General features: G+C 43.5%; 1 pseudogene; it reads left to right on the plus strand.

Moving 5' to 3' along the window:
- The window catches only part of LOC102828784, an 11,387-nt pseudogene extending 8,107 nt beyond the window's left edge, over nt 1-3,280 (plus strand).
- The last annotated feature ends 6,985 nt before the right edge of the window (nt 3,281-10,265 follow it).

Below are 10,265 nucleotides of genomic sequence, written 5' to 3' on the forward strand. Positions count from 1 at the left end.
AATACTATGGCTCAGGTTAGGTGCACCTTAGTACTGAAGCTGACATCTTTGGCTGAGTCTTTGTTTCTAGGAACCTCTATTTGCACTCACGATTCCTGTTTGTTTCTTATTATGGACTTAATCTGAATGTTTGGATCAGTGGCTGGAAACATTAATAATAAAAAAAAGTTTCCCAGTGAGCATTAATCATACCATTTCTGAAGACTAACACCGGGTTATTACACACGTCAGGTGAAATCATTTCATCACATGGCTGGAAGGATCACCATGACAACCAGGGGAGACTTTTGAGGTGAGTGTCATTCAAACAACAGAAATTAGTGCTTCACAAAATCTCAGGAGGTGTCATAACATCAAAGTAGACTTAAATGAGGGGCTCCAAAAACTCCATCATCTTTCAGTTCCATGATTCTATGAACTTTTTGGGGCCATTTGTATGTACTGTTGTTGTTAAGTGCCGTCGAGTCGGTTTCGACCCATAGCGACCCTGAACAGGGTTTCCGAGGCTGTAAATCTTTACAGGAGCAGATCGCCTCATCTTTCTCCCGCGGAGCAGCTGGTAGTTTCGAACTGCGGACCTTGCGGTTCGCAGCCCGATTCGTAACCACTACGCTATCAGAGCTCCTTTTTGTATGTATACGTGTATATATAGCAGGGCTTCAAGTGTAATGATGCAGTAATTGCTGGACAAACTAAGGTACTGAATACATGTCCCAACAATTAAATCTTTTGAGTGTTGAATTTTGAATCAAGTAGGAAACCATCAGTAGTGTACCATTCAGGGATGGTGGCAGCCTTCCCAGCTCTCAATATTTGTTGCTCTCCACAGGCCTACCAGTAGTCCAGTCTCAGATGTAAGACTCTTGGTATCCAAGCAGATGTCTGGATTATTGCAGGAGTGTGAAGAGCAACATGTTTACATTGGTGGGTGCTCACCATCCTTGAGTGCAGTACCAGTGATTGTCTCTTCATCAAACCAAATTCTATTAGGCAACAGATTTGATTGGAATACAATGTGGACACTTCACATATTTGTGTTGGAAATTGCTCAGTCTTTACAGAGTGGTTTGAAGCCCTGATACATATGTGTGCTGAGTGAGTTCCGACTTACTGCAACCCTGTGTTGGCTTTCCAGCATGCAGCTCGTGGATTACTGTTGTTTCATGACCTTTTGTGGTTCAAATCTACCCAGCATTGCAGTGTTAATCCTGATTGAAGGCATGAATATTCTATGCATATGTAAAATATACAATTGTCTGCTTTGACCAGGAAGCCTCACACATTGGAAAATCCTGGAGGGGATGATCGTAGTTGTGCTTGATAAACCATGGAACAAATCACGGAATGGCCATGCACGTTCACTGTGTTTGGTGATGGTGTGACGGGCAAGCAGTTATTTCTAACAAGACACTGCCTTTTTAGTCATTGTCTGTTTGTTTAAAGGGAGTAGTTTGAAGAGGGCAGTATCAATTTTATGTTTTCACTGCTGTTTTTAACAGAACTGGAGCAACTGTGAATGTCTGTGAACATTCTGAAGGCAGCCAGTGTGTGGAAACCTTCAGCCTGATACCAGGTCTTACTGTGCACCAAGTAGATCCCACAGAAGTAGATCCTTTTGAATTCTGTGAGTATGGGAAAGCCTTCCTGCATCACTCCCTACAGAACCACCGTATTAGAGCTCACACTGGAAGTAGTACTTGTCAGTGTACGGATTGTGGAGATGACTGCAGGTGTCCCTCTCATGTGACCCCTCCTGTGAGAACTCAAAATGGGAAAAATTACCATAAATGTAAGCTATGTGGGAAAGGCTTCCTTTGTATGTCGACCCTCAAGAATCCTGTCTCAGCAATCACCAGTAATGAAGGGCATGAATTCAGCAAGTGGATGGAAATTTTATGTGGTTTCTCACCCTATAGTACACCTGGGGAAGGTCATCAATGTGTTTGTAAAGAATGTATTAGAATGGATACTCTTCCTTCATCTCTCATTTTAAATAATAACTCTCATGATAGAGACAAGCCTTCTGAATGTAAGAAAGCCACTCCAGAGGCCTCCTCCCTCACTCAACATGTAAACACTCACAGTGGGGAGAGGCCTTATAAATGTAAGGAGTGTGGGAAAAGTTTTAGTGATTCCTCAGGCCTGACTGAACATCAAAGAAGCCACAGAGGACAGAAGCCTCGTGCATGTAGGGAGTATGGGAATGCCTCAGCTCTCACTGTACATCGAAGAATCCACAGTGGAGAGAAGCCATATAAATGTAAGGAATGTGGTAAAACCTTTAGTGCACCCTCAGCCCTCACTGCACACAGAAGAACACACAGTGGAGAGAAGCCCCATAAATGTAATGAATGTGGGAAAGTCTTTGGTCAGAAATCAAGCCTCACTACACATATACAAATTCACAGTGGAGAGAAACCCTATAAATGTAATGAGTGTGGGAAAACCTTCAGTCATAAATCAAGCCTCAGTACACATAAACGAACTCACAGTGCAGAGAGGCCCTTTGAATGCAAGGAGTGCGGGAAAGCCTTTAGTCATAAGGGAAGCCTCAATATGCACATACGAACTCACAGTGGAGAGAAGCCGTATGAATGTAAGGAGTGTGGGAAAGCCTTTAACATACTCTCAAAACTCACAAGACATAGAAGAATCCACAGTGGAGAGAGGCCCTTTGAATGTAAGGATTGTGGGAAAGCCTTTAGTCAGAAATCCAGCCTCACTGTACATATACGAACTCATAGTGGAGAGAGGCCCTTTGAATGTAAGGACTGTGGGAAAGTCTTTACTCAAAAGGGAAGCCTCACTGTACATATGCAAACTCACATTGGAGAGAGGCCGTTTGAATGTATGGAGTGTGGGAAAGCCTTTAGTCAGAACTCACACCTCACTGGACATACACGAACTCACACTGGAGAGAGACCCTTTGAATGTATCGTATGTAGGAAAAGGTTTAGTCATTCCTCAACCCTCAATGTACATAGAAGTATCCACAGTGAAGAGAGGCCCTATGAATGTAATGACTGTGGGAAAACCTTTAGATTACCCTCAGCCCTCACTGCACACAGAAGAGTACACAGTGGGGAGAATCTCTATGAATGTAAAGAGTGTGGGAAAGGTTTTAGTAGGGAGATGAACCTCACCAAACACAGAAGAATTCACAGTGGAGAGGCCCTGGGAATGTAAGAAATGTTGGAAAAGTTTTAGTCAGTCCTCAGCCCTCAGTTCACATAGAAGAATCCACAGTGGACAGAGGCACTATGAATGTAAGGAATTTTGAAAAAGGTTTACTCATCTCTCAATCTTCAGTTCACATAGAAGAATCCACAGTGGAAAGAAACCTTTTGAATGTAAGGAGTGCAGTTTTCACAAATTGCTCCCATCATAGCAGGCACATGAGAACTCATACTGGGAGAACTGACAGTGGGAATTGGCTCTAGGAATGTAAGGAATGTGGCAAAGCTCAGAGAAAGGTGACAGTTTCATTGTACCTGGAGGGATAGAGCCTCATCACTTATTTTGTCAGTCCTTAAGCTTTCTTAAAATCTTGTTCTATTATAATAAGGCCTCAGGAAATAGCCTTGAGCAAATGTGGCTTTCTATTCTGTAATGTTTTCATTGATGTTATTTTCCATATAATTAAATACGTTGATGTTGCCTTGTGTTTAAGAGTTTTTTCCTTTCATACATTTACTTCTCTTCTGTCATGTTTTACTTAGTGTCTCATAGGCTGATACTCTGAGACTGCAGATATTCTGATACCCATCATGCTTTGGCTTGCTGTCTGATTTCCATCATATTTTGTCTTGCTGTCTGATATATATCATACTTTGTCTTACTGTCTGATACCCATCATACTTTGTCTTACTATCTGATACCCATGATACTTTGTCTTACTATCTGATACCCATCATACTTTGTCTTACTATCTGATACCCATCATACTTTGTTTTGCTGTCTGATTTCCATCATACTTTGGCTTGCTGTTCAGTGCAGTCGAGTTATTTCCAACTCATAGTGACTCTATATCCTGTTTCTGAGGCTGTAAACTCTGCAGGACCAACTTGAGCTGCTAGTCAACTTCTCATCCAAAATGCTAACTGTTTATAATTACTACCTGTGATTATTATTATTTTTTTAATGTTTTATTGTGAATTATGTGACAGTTTTCACAGGACACATTAAGCTTTATATTCATCCTATCTTATATCCTTTCATTGACATGGTTACAATTCCCTCCATGAATCATCAGCCAACCATTTTGCTACAAAAGATTTGTTCCCTCTTTTGAGCTACTGCATCCATAAGTATAGGTCAAGTTCATTAAACTGTATCAGATTACTCATTTCTTCATTCTTCTAGTTGAGCTCTGATCATCTAGTCATTGAAGCCATGTCAAGTGGGTATTATCTGCAAATGTGGGTGTTCTTGTGCATATGCCCTCTCTTCCTATTAGCTGGACTCTAGTCCTCTGTGGCTATGTCACTGACTCTGGGCCCAGGTCTTGCCACACTGCTGACCGACCAAGTCTCCACCTGGGTTCACAGGAGTCTAGTTGAAAGTTGTAGGGCTTAGCTCGCAGCTTCATTGCTGTTTTTCCCTCACTTCCCTTATTGGTGAGGAATGTGACCAATCAGAGCCCATGTCTGCTCATGTGTTCCCATTGAGTCTTATTCTTGGGAGGGGGTTTGCTCTGAGGGACCTGACCACTTACCTTGATATCTCTTGGGAGAGCAACTTGCTTGTTCTTGTAGTATCAGTCACACTGTCATTATTTGTATTTTTCCTGTCAGTGTTTCTTTCAAGAAGTAGCTTCTATTCTAGTCACTCCAGGCTGGTCTGTTTATCCTGTAAAGTGGAAATGTCCTACCTCAGAAGATTCTGGGTGAGTTTCAAGGAGAGGAGCCCAGTCCAGGCACCTAGGGCAGGACGGCAACTCCTGTCCATAAATGACTAGGCATTGAATTGCGGATGTCTGTTGTCTATTCCCAAAGTGCCCTGAGCTCCGTGTCTACTCCCATCCCTCTGCCTGAATCTGCGGAGCACCGGGTCCTGTCAAGGACCTTCTCTTAGACTTCCTGAAGGTGGAGTGGGGCAATGGTGAAAGCCTAGGGGCTCTTTAACTGTTATAAGCATAGCACTATTGTAAAATAGACACGTGAAGAGGAGAGAGAGGAATAGCCAGAAACATCACCAGAGACAGCTTCTAAGTCTGTCTTCAGCCTATAACTTTAGAATATCTAAAATGGGGCTACAACTTGCCCAGTGAAGGTGGCTCACTGCAGAGTCTTTACATTGTACAAGACCATTGGTGGAATCCTGATCATCATCCAGAACTTTCTGTGGTGGTATATTCCTACATGAAACGAAAAGCAGACCAATCTGGAACAGCTAGAAGAACAAAAGACAAGTTCTTGAAAGAAAGACCAGCAGAAACAATTTTAAAAACAGAAGTCCAATTGACTACCACAAGAACAAGCAAGTTGTTACACAGGGAGCCATCAAGGCAAACCCTCTTTCAACACTGAAACTCAAATGGAATACACTAGCAGGCATAAGGTCCCGTTGCTGACTACATTGGTTACCGATAAGGGGAAGAGGGGGAAAAACAATGAAATTGTGAGCTAAGTCTGACCACATTAAACAGACTCCTGTTAACCTGGATTGAGACCTGGTTGACCAACAATATGATGAGACCTGGAGACTCCTGGACCCAAGGACATGGCGCAGAGGACTAGAATGGATTGTGAAGCAACCCGCTGATGTAAAATGATGAGGGATGCACAAATACACCCACACTGCAAACAGTACCCATTTGACCTGGCATCAAAGGCTGGATGATCAGAACACAACTAGAGGAAGAAAGAAGAGGGGGGTAAAAAGGAGTGCCCCACTACCAGTGGTATGCTTGTGGGTGCAGTATGACAAAGGAGAGGACAAATGTCTACAATGAGCAAATCTGACAATGTGGGTTATATGAAGAATGTAGAATAAGATCATCATGAACTTGAGTCAATGGGGCCACAAAACCATTGGGATTCCTCAGCCCCAAACTTCAAGCTCTGTATCTCCATAAAACCTTGTTCTCCCATTTCCTCAGTCAGAGAGGCACACCTGGGAGTCCTGATCCCCACTCTACAACTCAGTACTCCAAAAGTCTACTCCTTTCAGGGTCCACTGCAGTGGGGGTAACAAGCTTTGTGCACCACGTGGCTCTCTGCTACAAGTCAGGAGGCTTCCGAAAGGCAGTAGTGAGGCGTCCCATCTGAAGGTGCACAGAGTAGGGGCAGTGCCCTCGGGACTACTAGTGCTATTGGACTACGTCAACATTCCACAAAGACAAAGCAGACAAGTGCAGAGAGAGGACGCGGAGGTCTGGTGTACGTTGGGAACAGACCAGACGCACAGCGGCCATCCGCGCTTCCAATCCTGGTCCTTTGTGGAACGGAGTCACAGACTGGTCTCCTCTCCCTGATCCATATGTGAGACCAGAAATGGAAGGGAGGTGGGCGGAGTCTGTGGGCGTGTCCCAGGGGAAAGGCGTGTTACAAACAGGAAAACACACCAAACCTGAGCCAAGAATACAAGGGAGAATGTTAGGTGCCATCGAGTCGGTTCCGGCCCATAGCGACCCTGTACAGGGTTTCCAAGGGTGTAAATCTTTATAGGAGTAGAAAGCCTCATCTTTCTCCCGCGGAGCGGCTGGTAGTTTCCAACCGCTGACCTTAAGGTTCGCAGCCCGATTCGTAAGATAGGAACCGGGTAATGGGGATGCCACACTCACAGACCCAGGGCCCTGACTGCGGTATGAGAAGAGCATTTTGCTCCATAAGGACATACACTTAATGACCCAGGGACGCACACCACGTCCCCAGAGGACCTAAAGATCTCTGCAGCCCGCCTACCTCCTGGAGGGCGGAAAAGAGATGAGGGCGGGTGGGAGAGAGGGAGCAGAGCACTCGGACCTTAGTATGAGTCTGCGGGGCACTTGCGGGTGGTGGGGTGGAACCAGCCTACGGTAGACAGATTTGAGACGTACCTATCCATATATTAGAAGGCAGCCTAATGAGAACGCAAACTTCCGCTTTCTGTATTTGTGTGCTGGTTTGGTGCATTAGAGAAACAGTTTAGTGTGGAAACATAGTGGAATCTCGCTGATTGTTATATTCGTGTTCAGCGAATTCTCTGGCATTTGGAATCTGGTTAAGATTCTTGTTCACTCTATGGAGAAAAGCACAGGGTATAACTATGAGAATATGAAGGGAAATGTGGATTTCAGTCATCCGATATATGCTTGTGGGGCAGAGAAAGTTCCAAAGTTCACAAATGACCCTTTGAAACAGTTTTACTGTTTTTAGCAGACAGAGTTTCTTCGTTCTTCATAAACATTTCCCCCTCTTGAATTGTTGACATGTCTTTTGGCTTCTGTTTCAGGGATTGTCATCGCTTGCATATCCTCTGTCTTTCCCCAATGGCATGATTCACGCTAATAGGGACAGCCTAGGGGCAAGGAGACAGGGAGCTGAGTCTCCCATGATAGAAAAAATACCATCAGGTGTGAGAACAACAAGGAACCCAAAACAACAGGGAGTCAGATATTCTGTCAAAATAGCATGTGGTACAGACAACCAGAAAAAAAACAGAAGGCGCATCAGCCCATTCCCGAGAAGCCTGTGTCCTGTTACTAACAATCAAATAAGCATTCCTCCACTTTAATAAGACAATCAGTGAGGGGAAGCCTCAGACCTGCCCCTGGGGGAGGGCATCTGGGACCAGGAATAGCAAACTATTGAATCCATGATCCATAATCCACAGGGTCTTTTCCACACAATTCTGTCTTTGGAGAGTGCTTTTGCTTTGCAAAAACAATTTCTGACCAAATGCTAGTCATCTACATGAAATTGAGAGGCAGTGAATCAGTTGAGGTTGACTCCTGACAGAAGGTGAGGAAGCAGAACCTAGTCTGATCTCTGTAAATGATGAAGCCACTCAGAGTTTTCCAGGGTGAGAGGTAGGAAGATGCCAGCTGTTCTGAAGGCCAGTAGGTAATAGCAGAAGGACCTTTGAAAACGGTAGTGACATTTAAAAATTTTTTCTATATGACTTAATCATACTGTGCCGTGATCTTCAGGGTACAACATGATCAGTATCAATCTTGATACACCGTCATAGCATCTACTCTGCCATAGAGTATCATCACTGACTGAAAAATAATCCAGGAAGACATATTTATTGGCAACTGCAATGTCAAGCTAAATTGAATAAGTAATGTCCTTTCCATGTGTCAATTGTACAAAGTCATGTGAAAACCCCTTCATTTTGGTTTTACTTTAGCTTACTTCACTACCGTGATCCATCTGTGACTCTTTAACACCAGACAAAATAAGCATTCCTCTTTATTTGAGGGCATAACAACTAAATTGAATAAAAACCACCAAATTTAATTAGAAACAGACCAGATGTTCTAGAAATTGTCTTTCAGTGGAAACTGTACCCTACAAACTTACATATACACATCTCATCTGTTTCGTTCCTGTAGCAAAAGAAAACATGATAATTTTAGATTCTAATTCAAGATTATGTACAACAGTAAAAAGTTATGGGAATTAAATACCAGCTCTAGTCTTCATGTGGCTCTTAGGATAAGCACTGGACTTCTTACCATGAGATACAAATCCAACAGCTGACTTTGTGACACTTAGCAAAAACAATCTGTTGCAGTAACAAGTAAGTATGGTGGAGTACAAGGATTGGAGAATTCATAGTATTCACACACCTGAAATCCTCAAGGAAAAGCATTTCCCACTGAGGTACCAAAAGAAAATTTAAAAATATGGGACTGAAGTCTCCTCAGAGAGTCCGGATAGACTCACTAAGCTTAGCTTCATATGTTTGGTGGCATCACAAAAGCACCAACACCACATATAACCACCCCACTCACAACAGTTGGACCTTTACCTATGAACGCTCTTCCTGTTTTTGAAACCCATAAAGCAGTAGGACAGGTGGAATATAGCTTTAGAACTCCACCAGAGATGCTACAGTATCTAGGGGAAGTCAAGAAAGTTGTTGACATGAGACAAGAAGACCTCTGGTGGCCCCGGGTTCCATTGTCTTCACCCAGAATTGCTCCATCTTCCTGCTCTGGTTAACATGATGCCATCCATCTTGGAGCACAAAGGCCAGGGATGGTGACGCTCACACTCTACTGTGGTGACAGCTCTCAGGGTCACAAAAGGAAGTTGACTCTGGGTATCCAAAGCTTGAACTGCTACATACATGTATGTATGCAAGGGTCCAGGGTGGTGGTGGAAGTGAAATCCCTAGTTAGTTTGGAAATAGATGACTGATGTTTGGTCCACATATCTGTCAGAGCTCTTGTAGTTTACGATGGTTCAAGATGATCACCTTAGGTCCCCAGCTGCCTGGACTGGACTGTTTGTCCTGGCTCCACCCTGGAGACATTAAGTGGAAGAAGGGTGGGGAGGAGACAGTGTTGAGTAACCATGGAGTGACCAGTTTCTGGCTTCCTCTCAGACTCAGGACAAGGCTTGACCCCGAGGGCATTTGCACCAAAGGAAGGTGCTCTAGCCTCCAGAACTCAAGCCTGCGTTCTTCATATAGCTCCATGCACACAGGATCTGAGTCGGAAGGATTAATTTACTCCAGAGGCTAGAAGAAACCAGGCCTGACGAGGCTGCAAAAGGTCATTAAGTAGACAAGAAAGAAGCAAAAGGTCAAAATAGATGGCCAAAGAGACACTGAAACTTCCTCTCCAGAGTAGATATGCTAAAGCAAATGCAACAAATGAGGAGGTACAAGAGCTGAACAGAAAATTTCAAAGGGCATCTCAAGAAGACAAACTTAAGTGTTATAGTGAAATGTACAAAGATGTGGAGTCAGAGCTTTCTGAAACATTTCTCAAGATGGCGGAAATGAAAAAAATTCAAGCCTCAACGGTCATTATTGAAGGATTCTTTGTGCAAATTATTGAATGATGCAGAAAGCATCAAAATAAGATGGAAGCAATACATAGCCACTGTACCAAAAGGAGATGTTGGATGTTCAACCGTTTCAAGAGGTAGCATATGATCAAGAGCCAATGATACTGAAGGAGGTAGTCCAAGGTGTGCATTGAAGGAATTAGCAAAGAACAATGAACCAGGAATTGATGGGAGTAAAAATGGAAATCTTTCAAGAAAGTGAGGCAGCACAGGAGGCACTCACTCATCTCTGCCAAGAAATATGGAAGACAACTATCCGGC

This window comes from Chrysochloris asiatica, unplaced genomic scaffold, assembly GCF_000296735.1.
Source record: "Chrysochloris asiatica unplaced genomic scaffold, ChrAsi1.0 scaffold00446, whole genome shotgun sequence".
NCBI classification, from domain to species: domain Eukaryota; kingdom Metazoa; phylum Chordata; class Mammalia; order Afrosoricida; family Chrysochloridae; genus Chrysochloris; species Chrysochloris asiatica.